The sequence below is a fragment of the Apium graveolens genome, chromosome 5 (assembly GCF_009905375.1).
Source record: "Apium graveolens cultivar Ventura chromosome 5, ASM990537v1, whole genome shotgun sequence".
Taxonomy (NCBI): domain Eukaryota; kingdom Viridiplantae; phylum Streptophyta; class Magnoliopsida; order Apiales; family Apiaceae; genus Apium; species Apium graveolens.
Window position 1 is genome coordinate 4,226,823 of NC_133651.1, and position 22,621 is coordinate 4,249,443.

General features: G+C 36.9%; 1 pseudogene; it reads left to right on the top strand.

The window, feature by feature from the left end:
• Positions 1 to 5,996: 5,996 nt before the first annotated feature.
• Positions 5,997 to 14,756, top strand: LOC141659672 (uncharacterized; annotated as a pseudogene).
• Positions 14,757 to 22,621: the final 7,865 nt, after the last annotated feature.

Consider the following 22,621-nt stretch of genomic DNA (forward strand, 5'->3'; position numbering starts at 1 on the left):
GAGACTAACTTTTCCAGATTGTCAAGTATGTGGAAAGAAGCATGGAGGAGTCTGTAATAAGTTAAATGTGGTATATTTCAAATGCAACCTGAAAGGGCACTATTCGAGGGAGTGCCGAAATCAGCCAGCAAGAGAGCCAGCAAATAGGGATCAGCCTATCCGGAATCCAGCAGTAAAGGTTCCAGCCATTGGATTTACGTGCTTCAAATGTGGAAAGCCAGGACATATGGCCAGGGATTGCAAGACACCAGCCCCAGTCAGTAATGCATTGAGGATTATGGGATCTACCCCAACAGTGAATGAGACTCCAAGGGCTAGAGTTGTTGACATGTCTGTGAAGGATGCTATCCAGGATACGGATATTGTGGCAGGTACGCTTAATGTGAATTCTTTATGTGCCAAAGTGTTAATAGATTCGGGAGCAACTCGATCGTTTGTTTCACAAAATTTTTTTAGTAAGTTAAATTGTCCAGTTGAGTATATATTTAAATGAAATAATGACTGTAGAATTGGCAAATCAAGAACGAATATCTATTAATCAAGTTTGTGGGAATTGTGAGATTGAGATTTCTGGTAGTAAATTTTGTGTAGATTTGATACTATTTAAGTTAAGGGAGTTTGACGTTATATTAGGAATGGATTGGTTATTTAAGCACGATGCCCAGATAGATTGTCGAAATAAGAAGGTAATGGTGAAAACGCCAGACGAAAGAATAGTAACGTTCAAGGGCCAGAAGCAAGTAAAGAAATTCCTAACAATGATTCAAGCCAAGAAGTTATTACGGGAAGGATGCGAGCATTTCGTAGCATACGTGATTGACAAAAGTCAGGAGCCAGCAACATTTGAAGATATTCCAGTAGTGAATGAATTTCCGGATGTGTTTCCCGATGAATTACCAGGACTTCCTCCAGATAGAGAAATTAAATTTGCGATCGACTTAGCACCTGGAACAGAACCAGTATCCAAGGCCCCGTACAGAATGGCGCCTGTTGAGATGAAAGAGTTAGCGAAGCAATTGCAAGAGCTGTTAGAGAAAGGAGTAATCAGACCCAGTGTGTCCCCGTGGGGAGCACCGGTATTATTTGTCAAGAAGAAGGATGGAAGCATGAGACTGTGTATCGACTATAGGGAGCTCAACAAGCTTACAATCAAGAACGAGTATCCGTTACCCAGAATTGACAATTTGTTTGATCAATTGAAAGGAGCCAAGTACTTCTCCAAAATTGATTTAAGATCAGGATATCATCAACTGAAGATCAAGCCAGAAGATATACCAAAGACAGCTTTCAGAATGAGGTATGGACATTATGAATTTCTAGTAATGTCTTTTGGATTGACTAATGCCCCGGCAGCGTTTATGGATTTAATGAACAGAATTTTCATGAAATGTTTGGACAAGTTCGTTATTGTGTTTATAGATGATATTTTAATTTATTCAAATACGGAAGAGGATCATGCGGAACATTTAAGGACAGCTATAGAGATTTTAAAGAAAAATAAGTTATATGTTAAATTCTCGAAGTGTGAGTTTTGGTTACAGGAGGTTCAGTTCTTAGGACACATAGTCAGTAACGAAGGGATCAAAGTAGACCCGGCAAAGATCGGAGCAATTACGAATTGGGAGAGACCGAGAACACCCACCGAGGCCAAGAAGTTTCTTGGGATTGGCGGGATATTATCGTCGATTCGTCCAGAATTTCTCAAGGATTGCAACACCACTGATAAAGCTTACACGCAAGAATGAAAAGTTTATATGGAACGACAAGTGCGAAGGAAGTTTTCAGGAATTGAAGCAAAGACTAATCACGGCACCTATTTTGTCACTTCCAGACGATCAAGGGAATTTCATAATTTATAGCGATGCTTCTCACAAAGGACTAGGATGTGTTTTAATGCAGCACAAAAAGGTGATTGTGTATGCATCAAGGCAATTCAAACCACACGAACAAAAGTATCATACTCATGATTTGGAGCTAGCAGCCATAGTTCTCGCTTTGAAGATTTGGAGACATTATCTGTATGGAGAAAAGTGTGAGATTTTCACGGATCACAAAAGCTTAAAGTACATATTCACACAGAAGGAACTTAATATGAGGCAAAGGAGATGGTTAGAATTGATCAAGAATTACGACTGCTCGATTAATTATCATCCCGGTAAAGTGAACGTTGTAGCAGACGCGTTAAGTCGAAAGGAAAGGTTAAATGAGTTATCAGTACCTGAAGAGATATATAAGGAATTTCAGAAATTGGAATTGGAGATTAGAGTTTGCAAGCCTGAGGAAATGAAAGTGTACAGTATGACTTTCCAACCGGAGTTATTGGAGAAAATAAAGAAATGTCAGGAAGATGTAATGGATCAAGATATAAATCGTTTGGTAGGTGAAGAATTATGCACGCAAAAGGATGATCAAGGTATTCTGAGGTTTTCATCTAGAATTTGGATTCCACCGGTGACGGAGTTAAAGAATGAAATTTTACAAGAGGCACATAGTTCAAGATATTCCATCCATCCAGGGAGTACCAAAATGTACAGGGATTTAAAGGAGAATTATTGGTGGTCAGATATGAAGAGGGAAATTGCGGAATGGGTTAGCAAATGTTATACCTGTCAGAGAGTTAAAGCAGAGCATCAGAGACCAAGTGGATTGTTACAGCCATTGGAGATTCCAGAGCGGAAGTGGGAACATATTACCATGGATTTCATAGTTGGATTACCAAGGACAAGGGCTAATCATGATGCCATTTGGGTTATAGTGGATAGACTTACCAAGTTAGCTCATTTTCTGCCTATAAATGAAAGATTTTCGCTCGACAAGTTAGTCCATATGTACCTGAAGGAAATCGTAGTTCGTCATGGAGTTCCAGTGTCTATTGTATCTGATCGAGATCCAAGGTTTAATTCAAGATTTTGGAAGAGTTTTCAAGAATGTTTGGGAACGAGATTGAATATGAGTACGGCCTATCACCCACAGACGGACAGCCAAAGTGAAAGAACGATCCAGACAATCGAGGATATGTTACGTGTTTGTGCTATTGATTTCAAAGGAAGTTGGGACGAGCATTTACCTCTGGTAGAATTTGCTTATAATAATAGTTATCACGCCAGTATTGGGATGCCACCCTATGAAGCCCTTTATGGACGCAAATGCAAATCTCCAGTGAATTGGGACGAAGTAGGAGAACGCAAAATACTTGGACCTGAATTGGTGCAGCAAACAAAGGAAGTTGTTGAAGTAATTCAGAAAAGATTGATAGCAGCACAAGACCGTCAAAGGAAATATGCAGACCAGTCAAGGAAGGACATGGAATTTGAAGAAGACAGCTTGGTATTACTGAAAGTATCACCATGGAAAGGACTAACGAGGTTTGGAAAGAAAGGGAAGCTAAGCCCAAGATATGTCGGACCTTTTGAGATCCTAAAGCACGTTGGCAAAGTAGCTTATGAGTTGGCGTTACCACCGCACATGGAACACATTCACAATATTTTTCACGTATCGATGCTCAAGAAATATAATTCAGACTCCAGGCATGCAATAGAATATGAGCCAATAGAGCTTCAGGCAGATTTGTCATATGTAGAGAGTCCGATAGGAATTCTAGAGGAAAGAGAGAAAGTACTGAGGAATAAAGTGGTAAATCTAGTAAGAGTATTGTGGAAAAACCCAAAGGTTGAAGAGTCAACCTGGGAGTTAGAAAGTGATATGAGAGAAAAGTATCCTCATTTGTTTTCTTAGGTAATTCTGAGGACAGAATCCTTTTAAGGGGGAAGGATGTAATATCCGGGATATATCGTGTAATTATTTTTGCTATTAAATAATTATTATATGTGTTCAGTATCTATTCTGTGAATTAATTGTTAAGTGTTATCTGTGTTTGGATATTTAAAAATAATATTAATTGAGTATTTTAATTTTTATATATCCAAAATAAAATATAGTTAATTGTCATATCTTCCTAATTATTTTTATGTTGATTTATGGATTTATAAGGATCATATGAAATTTATAAAATCTTTTTCCGCGTATTTAAAATCTATTTTATAAAAACGGGAACCAACCGACGTCATCCATTGTTACGTTTTTGGAACCCAAAACTCTTCTGAGAACTCATTCCTAACCTAATTGTAATATTCCGAGCATATTCCATATTTTGACTTTTTCGATCCGGCGTACCGTTTGTTCTGCGCGGGTCCCGGCGCAACATTTTCGATACAATATTCGTTTCGGTAAATCAATAAAACCCGTATTTTTGATAAACGGGAGCTTTTTATTAAACTATCCCAATTATCACCTCGTAGTACGTGTAACCAGGCGCTGAGACCAAGACCGCAGTACAAATTGTACTGGTTTGGATAATTATCCCGAAAACCGATACCGTTTGGATCAGTTTTTATAAATAAATGTACCGTTTTATATCCGGAATGATCCAACGGGATACTAATTTTCCGTAATTATAAATAGCCTTTTCCCGTAATTTCGTATCAAAATCATTTGCAAATAGTTAATTTTATAATTTTCAGAGAAAACCCATAATTTCATAAACTGTTCTAAGAATCAAACAGCAAAACGAAAGCGTTACCGATCTCTGTTTTCAAAGCTTGAGTAACCAAAACGAAGGATTTGAAGTGTTCTACCAAATTCTGAGCTTCGTTTTACTGCAGAAATCGAGGTTTATTTTCTATATTTTTGTTTATTTTTGAATTAATTTTATTAAAAATATGAATTTTTGTTCGGATGATTGTTTGTATGATTTGATGATTGCATATTGTAGAGCTTGTTTTCCTGATGATTTTGATATATTATACGTCTGATTTGGAGTTCAATAACATGTTCAAATTTGAGTTTGATTTTCGAATTCTAAAATTAGGGTTTATAACCCGTATGAATATTTTCAATTGAAATTTGGGGGTTTTTCATTTAGGGGTTATTAGTTGTTGATTTATAGTGGATTGTGTTCCTTATGAAATTTGAAATCGATTGGTATATAGCTCGTTAACAGAGGATTAGTAAATCGAAGGCAGTTGTGTTTTGAAGTTTTCCGAAGTTCGCCGGAAACCGGCGATATTCTTGGCCATTTTCCGGCCAGGACAGGGATGATTAATGAATTTTGATTGCATGTATAAGTTGCTGGTAACCTGTAGATTAATTCTGGACAGTTTGGTGGCCTGGGGTGGCCGGAATCGTGTTCTCCGGCCACACTCCGGCAAGTCGACGGCGGGAGTTTGTAAAATTGCAAACAGGTCCCTGGACTTTTGAGGAAGAAACAGTTAGATCCCTAAAGTTTCCAGACTTTGCAAATTTGGGATTCCTATTTTAAAAATATTCAAAAATCATATTTCCTATTTATTTTTATTATAAAAATTCGATTTTAATTTCTGAAAATTCCAAAAATTATTATTTTAATTCTGAAAATTATTTTTAATTCAAAAATAAATCTGAATTAATTAGTTAATTAATTTCAGTTAATTTTTAATTGATTAATTGGTCAATTAATTCGAAAGTTAATTGATTAATTGATTTAATTAATTATTAATTGATTTTAATTAATTATTTAATTAGATTTAATTATTTAAAAATGATTTAAAAATTCCGAAAAACAGTTTCGAGCTTTAAATTATTATTCTAAATTATTTCCAAGGCTCGATAATTATTATAAAATTGTTTCGGAGCCAGAATTGTCCAACCGAACCCTGTTTATAATTCCGAAATTAATTCAACGACCCGTTTTAATTCCGAGAAATGTTTTAAAAATCATTTTAAATACCTGAAAGCCTGTTTATGACCCGAGACTTATTTATAAATGATATGTCATTGATTATGTGATGTGTTATGTGTTATATGTGACTTGTTGGTTGACTGTCGGTCTGTATATTCGATGTTTACTGGTTTATTGCGTAACTTTCAATCCGTTAATCGAATTTGGGTGAAACGAAGGGTAGATAGAAGTATGTGTTGAATAGAATCCTATGAGTTAAATATTGATAGATGCTTATGATATGTGGGAAGAAGATGCAAGGTGTAGGAAAGGGAAACAGGTAGTTGAGGAGTAAGACGGTTGAGATTGGAAACGAGTGCAGTGTAGTAAGCTAATACCAGGCAAGTGTTCTGAACTTTCTCGAGATATTGTCGTGATTGATATTCCTGTTTTATATTGTAAGTGCTTTGAAGCACTGAACCCTAAACCTTGATTCCAGTTATTGATCTTGAGCCGTAACCTGATTATTTCTAGACCATTGATTGTTGTATACCCAAACACGAACCTCAAATATACGATACTACTCCACAAATATGTACAAACTAAATATTAAACACTGAACCAGATTACTTACACATTCAAACCTTTGTATTTTACGCTTTGGAAAGACCAAATCCTGGAAACCCTGAAACATTGATTCCTTGTTAGCCAATTCTTTCATTACCTAGCATCCAAACTTTGAAAATGCTCTTTTGATCCTTATGCAGATTAAAACCATTTCATTATGGAACATCAAATGTTGTTAATGATTCAGGTTATTGTTTATTATTGCTTATTCTGTTATTATGTTAGAATTGGGTTGTTTTTATACAATTATGGACCAGATTCGTGGTCAGACCATATAATGGTCAAGTTAGGCCAATGTGTGCCTTGGATCCAGTAGTTAGAGCAGTGATGTATGCTTTTCTCGGGGTTAGTACGTGACTGATCAGCAGCTTAACCTTGGTTTTTAAAATGAAAGTATAATGTCCAATTCTAAATCATAATTCATTGTTCACTTGATATCGTAACCATTTTTACCTGATGATCATTATTCTCAGTTTTGTCATTGTGACTTGCTGAGCTAGTTAGCTCATTTGTGCGATGTTGTTTATGTTCTTTTCCAGTTAAGAAGGAACCGGTCGGTACCGAGGATCCCCAGTCCAGCGCGAGAGCTAGGGGTTCGGGTTGATTGAGCTGAGCTAGTAGGCTTCTTTTGGGATAATTTAAGTCTGTAAAAGTTTGTAATAATGTTTAATACTCAGTTTTGAGTTTGGAATAGTTGGGATTTAAACGTTTGTAATATAATAGTGTGTTTGGCTTGTGTGCATACTTTAACCTATTATGGTCCGTGGTGGTTGATATGTAGGGTCACTGCATATTATTATTATCTTTATTATTGTCATAAGCAGGTTATAAATAAGGTGTGTGTGTGTGGACCCCAAACTTCTGACCCGGGTTTAGAGGGCGCCACAATTACATTCAACCCCCTCTTCTGTAATTCTTGTTGTATTGTTAGGGAACAACATAATCCATAGTGGTATGAAAATGAAAAATATAAGAATTGGTTGGAGTATAGTGTAAAAGCCGATAAAGCTTATTGTCTGTGTTGTTACTTATTTAGAGATCACTTTGGAAGACAAGGTGGGAGTGATGCATTTGTAGTGGATGGATTTTGTTGTTGGAATAAAACGGAGAGACTTGGGACCCATATCGGGGAAGTTAATAGTTTTCATAATAGAGCACTTAAAAAGTGTGATGATCTTCTTACACAAAAACAATCCATTGTCGTTGTTTTTCATAAGCAAAGTGATATTGTCAAGAATGAGCATCGAATTCATTTGATTGCTTCCATTGATGTTTCCAGATTTTTGCTAAATAGTGCATTACCTTTTCGTGGTCATGATAAGTCATAAAAGTCGCTACATAGAGGAAATTTCTTGGAAATGATAAAATATACTCAGGGCCAAAATGAGAGGGTCGTAAGGTTACCTTAAAAAATGCTCCCGGGAAGAATCAAATAGTGTCTCCAAAAATTCAAAAAAGATATTTGTCATTGTTTTGCACAAGAGATTCTCATATATATTATGAAAGAAATTGGTGATGATGTGTTTGCTTGTTAGTTGATGAATCTAGCGATATTTCTAAAAAGGAACAAATGGTTGTGGTTTTACGATACGTTGATGACACGTCTGAAATTGTGAAGGAGTGATTTGTGGGTCTTGTTCATGTGAAAGAGACATCTTCTTTAACTCTTAAATCTGCTATAGGTAGTTTATTTGTTGAGTTTGGTTTGAGTTTAAGATAGGTGAGAGGGCAGGGTTATGATGGTGCTAGTAACATGCGTGGTCGGTTTAATGGGTTGAAAATATTAATCATGAAAGAAAATAGCTCGGCATATTATGTACATTGTTTTGCTCACCAGCTTCAGTTGGTTGTTGTGGCGGTTACGAAAAAACATTTTGATGTTGGTGACTTTTTTGATATGATAGCGGTCTTGATGAATGTGGTTGGTGGTTCTTGCAAAAGGACTGATATGATATTCTTCGAGATAGTCAAAGAGAAAGGTTGTTAAAGGAGATGGGTCGTGGCGACTTGAAACAGGAAGTGGGCTGAATCAAGAACTTTCTCTTGCAAGAGCCGGAGATACACGTTGGAGTTCACATTATAAAACACTACTACGTTTGGTTGATTTGTATCCAAGTGTAATTGAGGTGCTTAAATATGTTGAAAAAGATGTGCAACAACGTCAAGCAAGTGGTCTTTAAATATATTTCACATCATTTGAGTTTGTATTCTATTTGCACTTGATGTTGTATATTTTAGGGCTCACGGATATAATATCACATGCATTGCAAAGAAAAGATCAAGATATATTATATGTTATCTCATTAGTGGAGTCAACAAAGCGACAATTATAAAATTTTAGAGTTGATGGGTGGGATTCTCTTTTGAAGAAGGGATTTTCTTTTTGTGACAATTATGACATTGAAAAGTTAGATATAACTGAGGCTTATGTTAATTCAAAAAATCGGTGGAGAAAAACTGGAATCACCAATGAGCATTATTATTATTATTTTTTGAATAAAAGCACTTGTATATATTAAACTTCATCACTTAACAAGTTATAAATAAAATCAGGAGTGATGTTTGTCCACTCCATATGATCTGTCATAGAACAAGCGGCTTGTTCTAGCAAATGAGCTACTTTATTCGCAGACCGACGCTCAAAAAAAACTACCACTTCATGAAAGTGATTAAGAATATCCACACAATCTTCTATAATCGTATGAAAATAAGATTTACCGCCATCTCAATGAATCGCATCAACTACCGTCTTCGCATCCATCTCAAACACGCACTTACTTGTTCTCCATTCCCGCAACCATAATAAAACTTCCTTTAGGCCTAGCGCTTCCACCTCCCTAGCCTTCCATCGTCCTTGAATTCTGTGTCCACAAGCCCGGAGAAACTGTCCATTCTCATCCCTAGTCACAGACCCAATGCCTATATACCCCTGCTGAGCATGACACGCAGCATCAATGTTAACTTTAATTCATCCCTCTGGAGGTTTACACCACTGCATGTTGATACTACTAGCTCTACTTCGCCCTCCTTCCCCCAACTCCTCCTGACTCAACTGCCACTCCTGTAACAACCCCACTGCCATCGATTGAACTCCAAAAGCCAAAACAATTTTCCTATCCCACACCCACGAGTTCCTCCTCCACCATAAGCTCCAACAATACAACCCCAACATCACTTGTTTACTCCGAGAATTACTGCTAAAAATCTGTTTAAACACCTGCAAAACCGTAGTAGTGTCCTCTATTCCCAGCACCTCCTGCATCCCTACACAGTTCCACAATTCTTGAGCAAAACTACATGTAAACAGAACATGTCATGGCGTTTTAGCATACCGATGACACCATGAACATATTGGACTCACATTCACCATACGTTTTACTAACTCCGTTGTAGTAGGCAGCACTCCTTTACATGCCTTATAAACAAGGTTAATCACCTTCCCAGGAAACTTTAAGCCCCATAACTGCTTCCAAAATCCATTCTCCCCCCTGTACTCTCCCCTTGAATTAATCTATAACAGCTTTTAACTGAAAATAGCCCATGCTCTTCCAACAACCAGTACCAAGAGTCAGCTCTACTATGACCTGGTATTGGCACTTGACGAATCAATTCTATATCTCGATCATTAAATAAGTCATTAAGAACATCTTCGTCCCATTTGTTCTGATCTTCCTGCATAGGATTATGCAATACCATATTTTCTAACTCCACATAATAATCAGTGGTAATGCAACCACTCGGACAAGAAGGTAACCATGGAATATGCCACACTCTCGTCGTTCTACCATCTACAATCTTACGCCTGCACCGTTCCTTGACAACTTGTTGAGCTTCCATAATACTCCTCCACATATATGAGGGATTTGTCCCTAACTCAGCTTCTAAAAAACTCGACTGACTATAATACTTCGCCTTCATTAATCTTGTAACCAAAGGATTTGCACCACTAATCAGACGCCATGCCTGCTTAGCTAACATGGCTACATTAAAGTCATTCAAATTGCGAAAACCCAACCCTCCCATCTCCTTTACCTCACATAACTTATCCCACTTCAGCCATTTAATCCCATTCCCACTACCACCTCCACCCCACCAATAATTATTCATATTATTTTCAATTATGTCACATATCTCCCGAGGCATTAGTAACAAACTCATCCAAAAATTTGGAATAGATTGAGCAGCCGTTTTTAACAATGTAATCTTGCCAGCTTTCGATATTTTATTTATACACCATATTTCCAATTTCTGACTCACCCTGTCCACCAAAAAATTGAAAACCTCTTGTTTGTTTCGACCCACCCTCATAGTCATGCCTAAGTACTTACCCGGGTCATCTTTCTCCTGAACCCCCAGTTGTTCACACACTTCATTTCGATCCTCCACCACTGTATTTGTAGAGAAGGTAATAGCAGATTTACTGTAATTAATCACTTGCCCTGAAATAGTAGAATACCTCTGCAACACTCCCTTCATTGTTTGCGCTTCCGACTTCGTGGTTGTGAAAAACAAATAACAATCATCCGTGAAGAGGAGATGTGCAATCCTAGGCGCCTCCTTTGTAATTCTACAGCCATTTAGCAATCCAACAGCCTCATTTCTTCGAATCATTGCACTAAGACCCTCCGCACACATTATGTAAATATAAGGGGAAATCGGATCCCATTGACGAATCCCACGCTCCGGACTGACATTTCCAAACACATCCCCATTATGAATAAAACTATATCTCACAGACCGAATAAAGTACATCACCCTATCAATCCACATTCGACTAAAACCAAATTTTGTCATCATATTCTGAATAAATCCCCATTCTAATCGATCATATGCTTTCGATATATTAATCTTTAGGCTAGCCACTCCCTTTTTTCCTTGCGTTTTTCTCCTCATATAATGGTTTTTCTCGAAAGCAATCAGTGCATTATCAGTTAACATCCTTCCTTCTATGAATGCACTTTGGGTTTCCGAAATAATAGATCCCAAACACTTTTTAAGTCTATTAGATAACACTTTTGATAAAATTCGGTCAAGGATGTGGCACAAAGAAATTGGTCTCAAGTCTCCCATTGTTTGAGGCTTTTCCACCTTAGGAATCAAACACACCAATGTATCATTAACTCCATCTGCCAGGTGCCCAGTTTTCATGAAATGTCGACAGAAGTTAACCACATCTACCTGCACAATATCCCAAAACGCTTGGTAAAATACGGGGTTAAAACCATCAGGACCACTCGACTTATCCGGATGCATCGAAAACACTGCCTGCTTAACTTCGTCCACCATTACCTCTGCTATCAATTCTTCATTCTCCTCCACTGTCACATGTTTAACTTGGTCGTACTCTGACAATCTTCCATCCACATTCATTGTCCGAAATAACTCAGTAAAATAATCTTCAAATACAGATTGGATACTCCCAGGCGTCTCCTTCCACTCCCCATCTTTATTTTTTATCCTCTCCAACCTATTGTTCTTTTTTCTCATTGATGCATATTGGTGAAAAAATCAGGTGTTCTTGTCACCTTCTCGCAACCAATGTTGTTTAGCCCTCCAATAAATTTTATGCTTATCAAGTAGATTCAAATACTCCCATCTCGTCCGATCATATTGCTGCACTCCCTAAGTATCCTGTCTCGACCTCAACCTCCTTAACCTCCACTTACAATCTTGAAGTTGCTGCTTAAGATTTTTATTTATGCCCCTTCCCCATTCTTACAATTTGACACCACATCGACTAATATTTTCCTCGATATCCAGCCCCTCCGCCCTTACCCATTCATTCTTTACAATATGTTGGCATTCGTGCTCCTTTAACCACAAGTTCTCAAATCTAAAACGTCGACTTTTAACCACATAAACTTGTCTACTTAGCTCAATAATTATCGACAAATGATCCGATGTACTAACCTCCATTACGTGAACTTCCGCCATCGGAAAAAGCTCCTGCCATGCTTTATTAGCTACTCCCCTATCCAATCTCTCCTGCAACCAGTTCACACCCCCCTATACTTTTCCCAAGTAAATTGATCCCCAACAAAACTTATATCCATAAGGCCACAATCTCATAATGTATCTGAAAAACCTTGTAATAGACTAATAGGCTAACGCCGACCTCCCCTCTTTTCATGCACAAACAGCATGTCATTAAAATCTCCAAAAAACACATCATGGTCCAGTTGACCTCGATGCTAACATCCGCAACATCTCCCACGACTCCCTTCTACGAGTACGCTCAAGGTACCCATAGTAGCCCGTATACCTCCATCGTTCTATTTAATCATTTTCAACCTCAAAATCGATAAAATTTCGCCTTGCTTCCAATAACTTACAGCCACCTTCAGTCTTCCACATTAATGTAAGACCTCCACTACGCCCTTGCACATCCACTGCCACGTACTCCTCAAAATGCGGACTCCTACATACATCCTTAACTACTTGCTCTTTAACTAACGTCTCAGACAGGAAAATAATGCTAGGTTTCTTTTGCTGGGTAAGTTCTTTTAGGAGTCAAATTGTATGTGGCTTACCCAAACCACGACAATTCCAAGCCAAAACACTCATTGATCTAGGCGGGCCTGAAACACAGGTCCCACCTCTGGTCCGTTTTTTGATCCACTTCCAAATAACCCATCAATATTGGACTTGTCCAACCCATTATTCTCCTCACTTAAGCCCGTGTCAATCCTTTTACACTTAGGTTCCAAAATTACCCTCTCATTTAAAATCATATCTCCCGCCTCATCCATGCTATCTACTTGATTAGCATTTTGAAACCCCCATGATTGGAGCTATCCTTAAATTTTCGGTTAGTTACACTAACAGCATCCGTTTTTTTTCTGGAATCACGCTAATCACCCCATCTTTCTCTCTAAAACGTGTCTCCGCCCCTCTACCCCCTGTCCCGTCGATCCTCCCGGATGCCATGTCTGCCCTCCATTACGAAGCCATTTAGAGCCAATATTCTGATTTTTAGCAGTTTTTCCAGGTGCTTTAAGCCATACTCCATAAGCTCTCTCAACTTCCTTCTTCGGGTTGGCATACACTACTGCACAATCTCTATCTGAATGCCCAAGTTTGCCACACACGAAACAGAACATATTAAGCCTTTCATATTTAAAATTCACCCAACTCCATTCTCCACCCTGGTGTTTTAGTTTCATTCTTCGTTTAAGGCTTTGATTAATATCCAATGTCACGTGAACTCGAACATATTGTTTCCATAGACCGTCAAGATTGTTTGGATCTACTTTAACATACCCTCCCACCGAATTACCAATAGACTGAATGATTTTCTCCATTAACATACCTTGAGGTATATCATAAATTTGCACCCAAATATCTATCTTATCCAGTGGCACCACATTTGGATCCTCCCCCTCTTGCAATTTATGAAATACCAGCAAACTTTGTTCGAATGTCCAGGGGCCTCCATCTACAACCTTTTGTACATCAAGCATATGGTAGAAAACGAATGAGTATCGTTGTCCACCCAGATCATGAATTTCGACTCCCTCCTTTGGACGCCATAGTGCCGCCAATACATTTTGCATTGTATGGAACTTAATATTTTTTTCAGTCAAGAAACGCCCCACTAGAATGAAAGATTTCTTAATAGGTCTCACTTCCTCCTCCCCTACAAGTAACCCACCCTCATCCTCATCCTCCAAAGAAAGATTAGCATACATCGCCTCCATTGTACAATGATTCCCAGCCATGCTTAATAATCCACAATATCCCAAGAAAATGAAACTTATCACAGAGATAAGACGATGAAAATTATCATAGAGATAAGACTTGATCAAAAATTTAGACTGTTTTATTGTGCTTATTACAGTTTTAAGACTAACATATTGTACTCTACCAATGAGCATTATTATTCTTTTAATTGTTTCAATATTGTTGTGGATATGCAAATCGCGGAGTTTAATTCTCGTTTTAATGAGATAAAATCTGAATTGCTCATTTGTATGGCTTCTTTGAATCCACGTGATTCATTTGGTGATTTTGATCCATCGAAGTTGATGAAGTTAACTGAGTTTTATCCAAATGACTTTAGTCCTGCTGACAGGATTTCTCTTGAGCATGAATTGATGATTTATATTGATAATGTGAAAGCAGATGGAAGATTTACCAACTTGAATGGTATTAGTGATCTTGCTAGAGTATTGGTTGAAATGAAAAAAATCATTGTTATTCTTTGGTGTATCGACTAGTGAAGCTATCATTAGTTTTGCTCGTTGCAACAGCGTCAGTTGAGAGATATTTTTCTTCAATGAAGCTTGTGAAGTTAGATTTGCGTAATCGAATTTGTGATGCTTTTCTAAGTGATTTTCTTATTTCAGCCATAGAAAAGGAAGCCCTTTATAGAGTAACAAATGAAGATGTAATAGACCGATTTCAGAAAATGAAAACTCGAAGGGAGCAAATTTAAGTTGTAAGTTATTTCTCGTTTTCTCTGTAATATTACACATCTTTTATTAGTTCTCTTATTATTTATATAGTGTGCCCCCACTAAACTTTAATCCTGGGTCCGCCCCTGTATATGTGTGTATGTATGTTTGTATGTCTGTATGTGTGTATGTATGTATGTATATATGTATGTATGTATATATTTATCTATGTACGGATGTATGCATGTATGCATGCATGCATGCATGTATGTATATATGTATATATATGTATATGTATATATTTATTATATGTATGTATGCATGTATGTATGTATATATTAATGTATGTATGTATTAATGTTTATATACACTTATTAGTTAGACAACAATTGATATTTTCTAGTAAATGAATTCGAGTGAAATAAATGTTATATAGATATTAATGTAGGGGTCGTCATATTAATTAAATTACTCATAAAACCCCGTAAATTTCTAAATGTTTTTTAAATAATTGTTGAATCGCTATTCTTAAGTGTTCATTAGTTCAAATTAGATAAAACAAGTTCAACAGAGTAGTTATTCTTCCTCTTAAAACTCAAATTTAAAAAATTAAAGCAAAAAATGTGCTCTGACGTGTTCCTACTTTCTTATACCCAGTGTTCCAAAAATTGGATTAATCATTAATCGGGTCAAAGTACGATTTTTAAAAAATCAGTCAAAAGTCGGGCAGTTCGGGAAAAATCAGTCGATTCGGGTCAAAAATCGGTCGAATCGGTTAAAGTTTGAAATTACTAAACAAATATTTTTTTTTAAGAAAAAATTAAATTTTTTGAAAATAATGATTACGTTTAACATTTAATAATCAATAATAATAATAATAATTTAAATCTTAAGGTTTGAACTAGTAATTAATAATTTTGTAACTACGAAGTAGTGACTAGTGAGTATGTTAGGTCACACACACACTGTAGAGGGGGTGAATACAGTGTATAGTACACTCAAATCGAACTTTAAGATCTTAAGTAACAGAAAACAAACTTTATTGAAACAATAAAACTCTGTTACAGTATAGAACTGTTACCTCTCAGTGATGAACAAATATCACGAGAGCTGCTAGGGTTACAATGAATAATCTTTTCTAATAATGATAACACTTATAGTGTAAACCCTATGTCTGTGTTTATATACTACACAGTTACAAGATAATCGTTAATTGATATGGAATATAATTCTGCTTCCTAAAATATATCAATCAGATATCTTTTCTTCCAAGTATTCCATTCTTCACGGAATTCCTTCTTCATGCATATCTCTTCTTATGTTTATCTCGATCTTCTTTCCTTTAATCAGCTACTGTCCTTATCTGATTGTCCTTCAGCACTTAAGTTTTGATATCTATCTTCTGATGATTATCTCCTGATAATATAAGTACTGATATCCTTAAGTCCTGACTTCCAGTATAAGTACTGATCATCAGTTAAGTACTGATTTATCCTGTTCACGTAAGATCTGAAAGCTAAACATAAAACATATTAGCCATGACATTATCAAATATATCTAACAATCTCCCCCAACTTGTAAATTAACAAAATATACAAGTTTAACAGATATTTGATGATGTCAAAAACATTAAGTACAAATGCATGAGAAATAGACTAGATAACTACAACTTACAGTCCTTAAAGTTTTTACCAATTTCAACTTCTAATAACAACTTCAATCTGTATAAATATCAGAATTTAAGCAGTTGTAGATCTTTGACTTGGCTTCTTCATTTTCTGATCTCTCTGATGTCAGGAGTTGTTCTGAGATAGTTCTTCAACAAACATTTCTCAGCATATCTTAGTTCATCAATCATTCTCCTTTTAACACTTTTAAGTTCTGCAGTATCTTCACCAGTTTGAAAGATTGCAGCTCTGAGATCATTAATCTTTGCTTTTCTCAACTCCTGATCTAGTCTTATGACATAAGTTTTGTCAGACTCAAGATTGAATTCAAGTCCCTTAATACCAAGATACGTTCTGATCTGTGCAGTATTAGGCTTCATATCAACAATATCACCATTGTGATCTCTGTACTTTGGAACATATATGCTGTCAGACTTAACAGAATAAAGCCTTTTCTGTCTCTGAATCTGTTCTTTTAAGTAGTTTGCAGCAGTCTCTGTTATTCTGTCATCCACTTGAAGTAAGAAAAGTACATGTTCCAATTCTTCAAAATACTTCAAAGGAATGGCATTTTGTCTTATATGATAAACCCTATCATCTGTCATGAAATACAACATGATGTATTATTTCAAATAGGTATGGTAAACCATCTGTACAGATTCCAGTTGATTCAATCTCTCAGGAGTTGCTCCAATACCTGGTTCACTCAAGGAAGTTGGATCATTGGTAGTGTTGTGTACTCTTCTTTCATCAGCACTTCCCAATCCAGTTTTATCTCTAGCTTCCTTTCCAGTAACTACTCTTGCTTCAAAACCACTTGCAGTAGTCTTCAAAGATTGAGTCTGTTTTGCTTTAGTGAATCCTGGTAGGAGTGTCTTTGATCTATTTTCTGTTATCAAGTTAACTTGAGCTCTGTCAGAGGTTACTTGCTTCTTCTGAATATCAAAACTTACAATTTCTTGACTCTGAACAACTTGAGCCATGTCAGAGGTGTTTTAAGAACTTTTCTTGAAGTCAGAGCAAGATCATCTTTTCCATCAGTAATTTCTTCTTCCTCAGGAGGTACATAAGCCTTGATAGGTTCACCAACCTTTTCTTTACCCTTGGATCTTGGATCTATCTGTGGTTGTGATCTAGCCAATGTTGCTTCAGTATGTGTCCTTTCTTTGATCACAATGCTTTTAAGTTTTGGAAGTAACTTTTTACCAGAAGCTTCAGATTTAGATGTGACTTTCTCTGATTTAAGTCTGGCTTCTTCTTCCTTTAAACTTTCCAAGTCCATCCCTGGATTTTCTTGAAGAAATAACTGTCTTAACATTTCCTCATCAAGATCTAGAAGTTCATCAGAACTTATCCTTTTACCAGCAGCAGAACTTATTCTTTTCCCAGTATCAGAACTTGTTCTGTGACTAGCTTGTCTTGATGTAAACCTTCTACCTTGACTATGACCACTACCCATTCCAGAGTTTCCTTGGTCATCTTTTCCATCATCCTTTCCTTGCAGTGTCTTGTTGGTTTTGCATTTGGACTTAATTACCTTCTCCCCCTTTTTGGCATCAGCAGGTAATAAAAGAGAGATAAGTAGTTCCACTGAGGTCTGGATTTCAGTAAGTTGCGATTGCTGAGAAGCTTGATTTGTCAGAATTTGATCAATCTGAGCTTGTTGTTTCTCTTGAGTTTTCTCAATATAAGCAATCCTGTCAATGGTAGGTTGAAAGAACTTTTTCTTATCAATTTTCCAAACTTGTTCCTGTTTGATAAAGTTCTCCTAAATCTTGTGTAGCTCTGCATGAGTATTGGAATGAAGACCTTGTAGATTTTTAGTACTCAATGCAGTGACTCTAAGCTGGGTTTTAAAATCATCAGAACTTAACATTTCATCAGCTTTAGTCAAGTGCTCAGCAAGATGTAAAGCATTTGGAACACATGAAACTGAGTTCCATTCCTTAGTCCACTCCTGACCTGCAGGATTTTCACTCCAAGGCACTGGTGCATCCCTGATAACAAACTCCTTTACCAGTTCAGACTTAGGAAGAGTCGGTGGAGGAGTATGTCCTGAAGGACCTGCTTCATCAGCATCTACAGTTGTAGCAGCTTCACCAGTATCTCCAATATTTGCAGCATCAGAACTTAAAGAATCAGTATCTTCTGATAAGACAACATTGTGAGTAGCAATGGAGGCTTCAGCATTCTCTAATTGCTGATATGATACTAAGTTCTGATCAACAGCCATATCCTGATGCTCACCTAAAATCTGATCATCAGCATCTTGATGCAGAGAAGGTGTTGTTGATAACTCTGGAGTTTGAACAGCATCAGTAACAGGTGTTGTGAAAGGATTATTTGTTGTTGGAGCTTCTAAGAAAAGTATTGCAGGCACAACCAGGTTCTGAATATCAATTTCAGCACTTGTGCCTAGATCAACAAGAGACACAGATGGTGAGTTAGCCTTGTCAGATACAGCTTCCTGAGATGGAGTTGATGGAGAAGAAGTGACTGGAGCAAATTCCTTGTCTTGTGAGATTAGAGATTCCTGATCCCCTTCCTTAGCTGCTTCCTCATCTGAAACTGGCCTTTGTGCCCTCTGTTTCTTGTACTTCCTTGTTGATTTGGATTCCTTGGGAGTTTCAGGAACTATCATACGTCTAAGCCTCTTGAGAAGCCTAGAACCCCCAATTTCAGAATCCTTCTGAGAAGTTGCTTTCTCAGCTTCAACCACCACAGGTTCTAAAGAAGGAATCTGTTCCTCAGAATCTGATTCATCTCTCAAAGTAATTCTCCTCCTCTTTTGAGGTGTTTGAGGAACAGTCTTTGTTCTCTTTGGCTTAGAGGATGTAGGCTTCACAGTAGGTGCTGAAGAAGAAGGTTGAGCAGTCTGTGAAGTGGAGAGATAGGATTTGAGATAAGTTCTGAGGGTAGGTTGAGTAGAATGAGAGGTAGGTACTGAGGTTGATGGATTTTGGGTGGTTGGAGGTGGTTGGACATCAGAGTAAACAGATCTATAAGTATCAGGATCAGCATTTACCAGGATCTGTTTTACAGACTTAGGAATCTGTAATGGTCTAACCACTTTCTTCTTAGTATCAGCATTTACCAGGTCATTAAAGTATCATTTTGCAACCTTAAAAGGTGGGGTTTGAGTGCTGACTAAATGAGGTTCATCAGTACAGTAAATGTAAATAAGTTGACAGAATCTAGCAAAATAAACAACATCTCGATCCTCTGTCATCCTATCCCCAATAAAACCAATTATTCCAGTTGCAAAATCAAAATAAGTTTGATGGATAATAGCATACCCTATGTGCTGACTCAGAATTGGGATAGCATCAAAATTTGAACATTTGTTCCCAAAAGCTTTGGTGATGCAATCAAAGAAGAAACTCCATTCTCTTCTGATATTAGCCCATTTCAACTGTCCAAGTTTCGTCAGACTCTTTTCATATCCCAATTCAGCCATTAACTCCCGAAGGGCTGAGTCCTCTGGAACTGAGAAAGTACAATCCTCTGGAAGATGTAAAGACCTGCGTACTGTACCAGGAGTGACTACAAAGGATGAATCACCCACTTGAAAGATAATACTGGGAGTTCCACGGTTACCACCATCATCAAAAACTCCAGTCCTCCAGAACCTCAGAACTTGTTGACTTGAAAATAATTCAGGCTGAGTTAAGGTGTACCCAACCTCACTATGTGCAAGAAGATCTTGTACAAAGTGCAATTCAGATGGAGCGTCAGCATGATCAAGAATTGCAGCATAGTTGTTTGGAACAAACTTTGCTCCATCAATGATTAAATCCTTTGGTGCCATGTGAAAAAATTAAGAATTAAGTATGCCTGTTCGGTGTTTGATATAATGTCTGTATAAAAACAACGGAAAAAGTAAAGTGAAGGAGAGTAAAAGTAAGAAGAGAGATAAAAGATGAAGAAATTAAAAAGATTAAAGAAATCTTCTCTCTGCTGTACTTATACAAAAAAAATATTACCGTTGGACACCTGTCAGACATGCAGTAATAACGGATAGTTACTGGGCTCGAGAAAATAGTAATCATGACTTACCCATTTGCCGAGTTTCAAGGAAAAAACTATTCCATTTATCAAGGGAAACAATTTTAATTCAAAATTTAACCCGTTAGCACTGATTGAATTATTTTTCACTGCAACATTAATATTCTGAAAATAAATCATGTTAAAAATGACCGAGATAATTTCGATGAATAAGTGCTGACAGAGAATCAGAACTTAAATAAAAACAAAATTTGAATGGTCATCAGAATATCAATCAGGATTTATCAACACAAGATAAAATAACTCAGAGACAAAATCTTGAAGTAAAAACAATTTTCATTAATATATCAAGACAATACATTTATGAAATGGAAATTACATCAATACTTATACAAGATTTTCCCTAAGCTCCTAATCCTAACATCAACAGCTTTAGTCCTAGCTAAGAAGCCTGACAAAGCTGAGGATGAAGAAAAACAGGAAGAAGACAAGATTAAGTCATCTTCCTCTTCCTATCTTCGACGAACAAGATGGCGAGTCGTATGATTCGCTCTTGCTGACGGATAGCTTCCCGCCTTTCCCCCTCCAATCGCTCCAGATGGTGATGGTAGTCCATATAGAAGAACAGGAGGCGTGTCAGTACCTCCTGTGGGACAGAGTCCCAGATCTCCTCAGGAATGGCTGTTACATGCCACTCCTGCTGCCACTCGGCACAACTTAGCTCCATAGTGAAGGTTTGGTTGTTCAAAAACATATTGTATCGAACCATTGTGTTTTTGATAGAAGAAGGAGGATAAGTGTGTGAGAAGAATGTGATGGAAAGACTGATGTGAAGTGGTTGCTTATATAGGCAAGAGAATGCCAGGAGACGCAAAGATATTTAATGCTGACAGGTAGAATTAATTCTACCTCGTCTCCCTAGACTTTGAAAAAGAATAACAGTCATTGGAAAGAGGAAGCATGGTCTAGACCGCACAAGACACAAGAAACAGTGGACTGCTCAAGTACAAATACCATTAATCCTAATCATAGTGACTATTAATCTTCCACTTCAACATATTCTAGTTCGAACTGAGACTGTTATCAAATTTTATTCACAGATAAGCCAAGTAAAGGATTAGACTGAGAAATCAGAACTTAGACCTATACCAGAACTTAACAGTCATCAGAACATAATTTCTTAACTCGAAAAAGGAATGCTCATCTTAGTAAATACTCATACAAGTTCTGAGTTATGGACGTCAGAACTTAATCATCAGGACGTGTAACTTAGAACTTGTCCTCAGAATTTGTGCAATAATGACACAATGACTGTTTATCTAAAATAACACAGACCACCACAGAAATTTTCATCATTCAGATGGAGTGATTAGTGTGTGCATTAAGCTAAAAACAGACAAAGAGTAAAGTCTGATTCACTTCAGTACATCTTAGAAATAAGGCATAACTAAAATTTTGTTAAAGATCTGTCATTGTCCTGAAACCTACTGATGAATGAGTTCATACTAGAGTCCATCTCAACTGTTTTGTGCTAATTTTATGCATCTTTTGCAATTCTGTTTTACAGTGGCTTCTCAGTGTAAGTGAGTCACGACTGTTTATCAGAATTTATGCTATTTTCAGAGTATTTCTCCAGTAATCATGGAGTGTGAAAAGTCACCAAGAAAATATTTTGCTTTTCTGATGCATATTTACTTAATACCAGCAATGCACTTGGGTCGTCCCTTCCACATTTTTACTCTAGATCTCAAAGGAGTACCTGATTTTAATCTTTGATCTTTTTGCTTTTTCTTTTGATAAGAGAGGTTTATCAGCACTTAGTACATTCAGCAGTTTTACTAGTATCAGAACTTAACAGATGAGTAGCATTATTCTAATTTGTGACTTAGTAATAAGATATACAAAGTAAACTTAACTAAGCTCAGTTATCAGAATTTGCTAGTGTCATAAGATTTCCACTGAAATAATTACTTCTTCCATGGAATCATTTGTTTATTGAAGACTACTAGGTCAGTATCTAGCACAGTTATCCTCATAGGATTGAATAGGTACTAGAACAAACATATCACTTATCATAGTTTAGAAACATATATCAGACAACAGTCAGTACTTAAAGACATTTATCAATTAAGCACAGAATATATAATGAGATTAATTCTGTAAATACTGAGCATAAAGTCTGATTCATAGAACAAGTCTAAGCAGATTTAGAGAAAGAACCTGAAACCATTCCA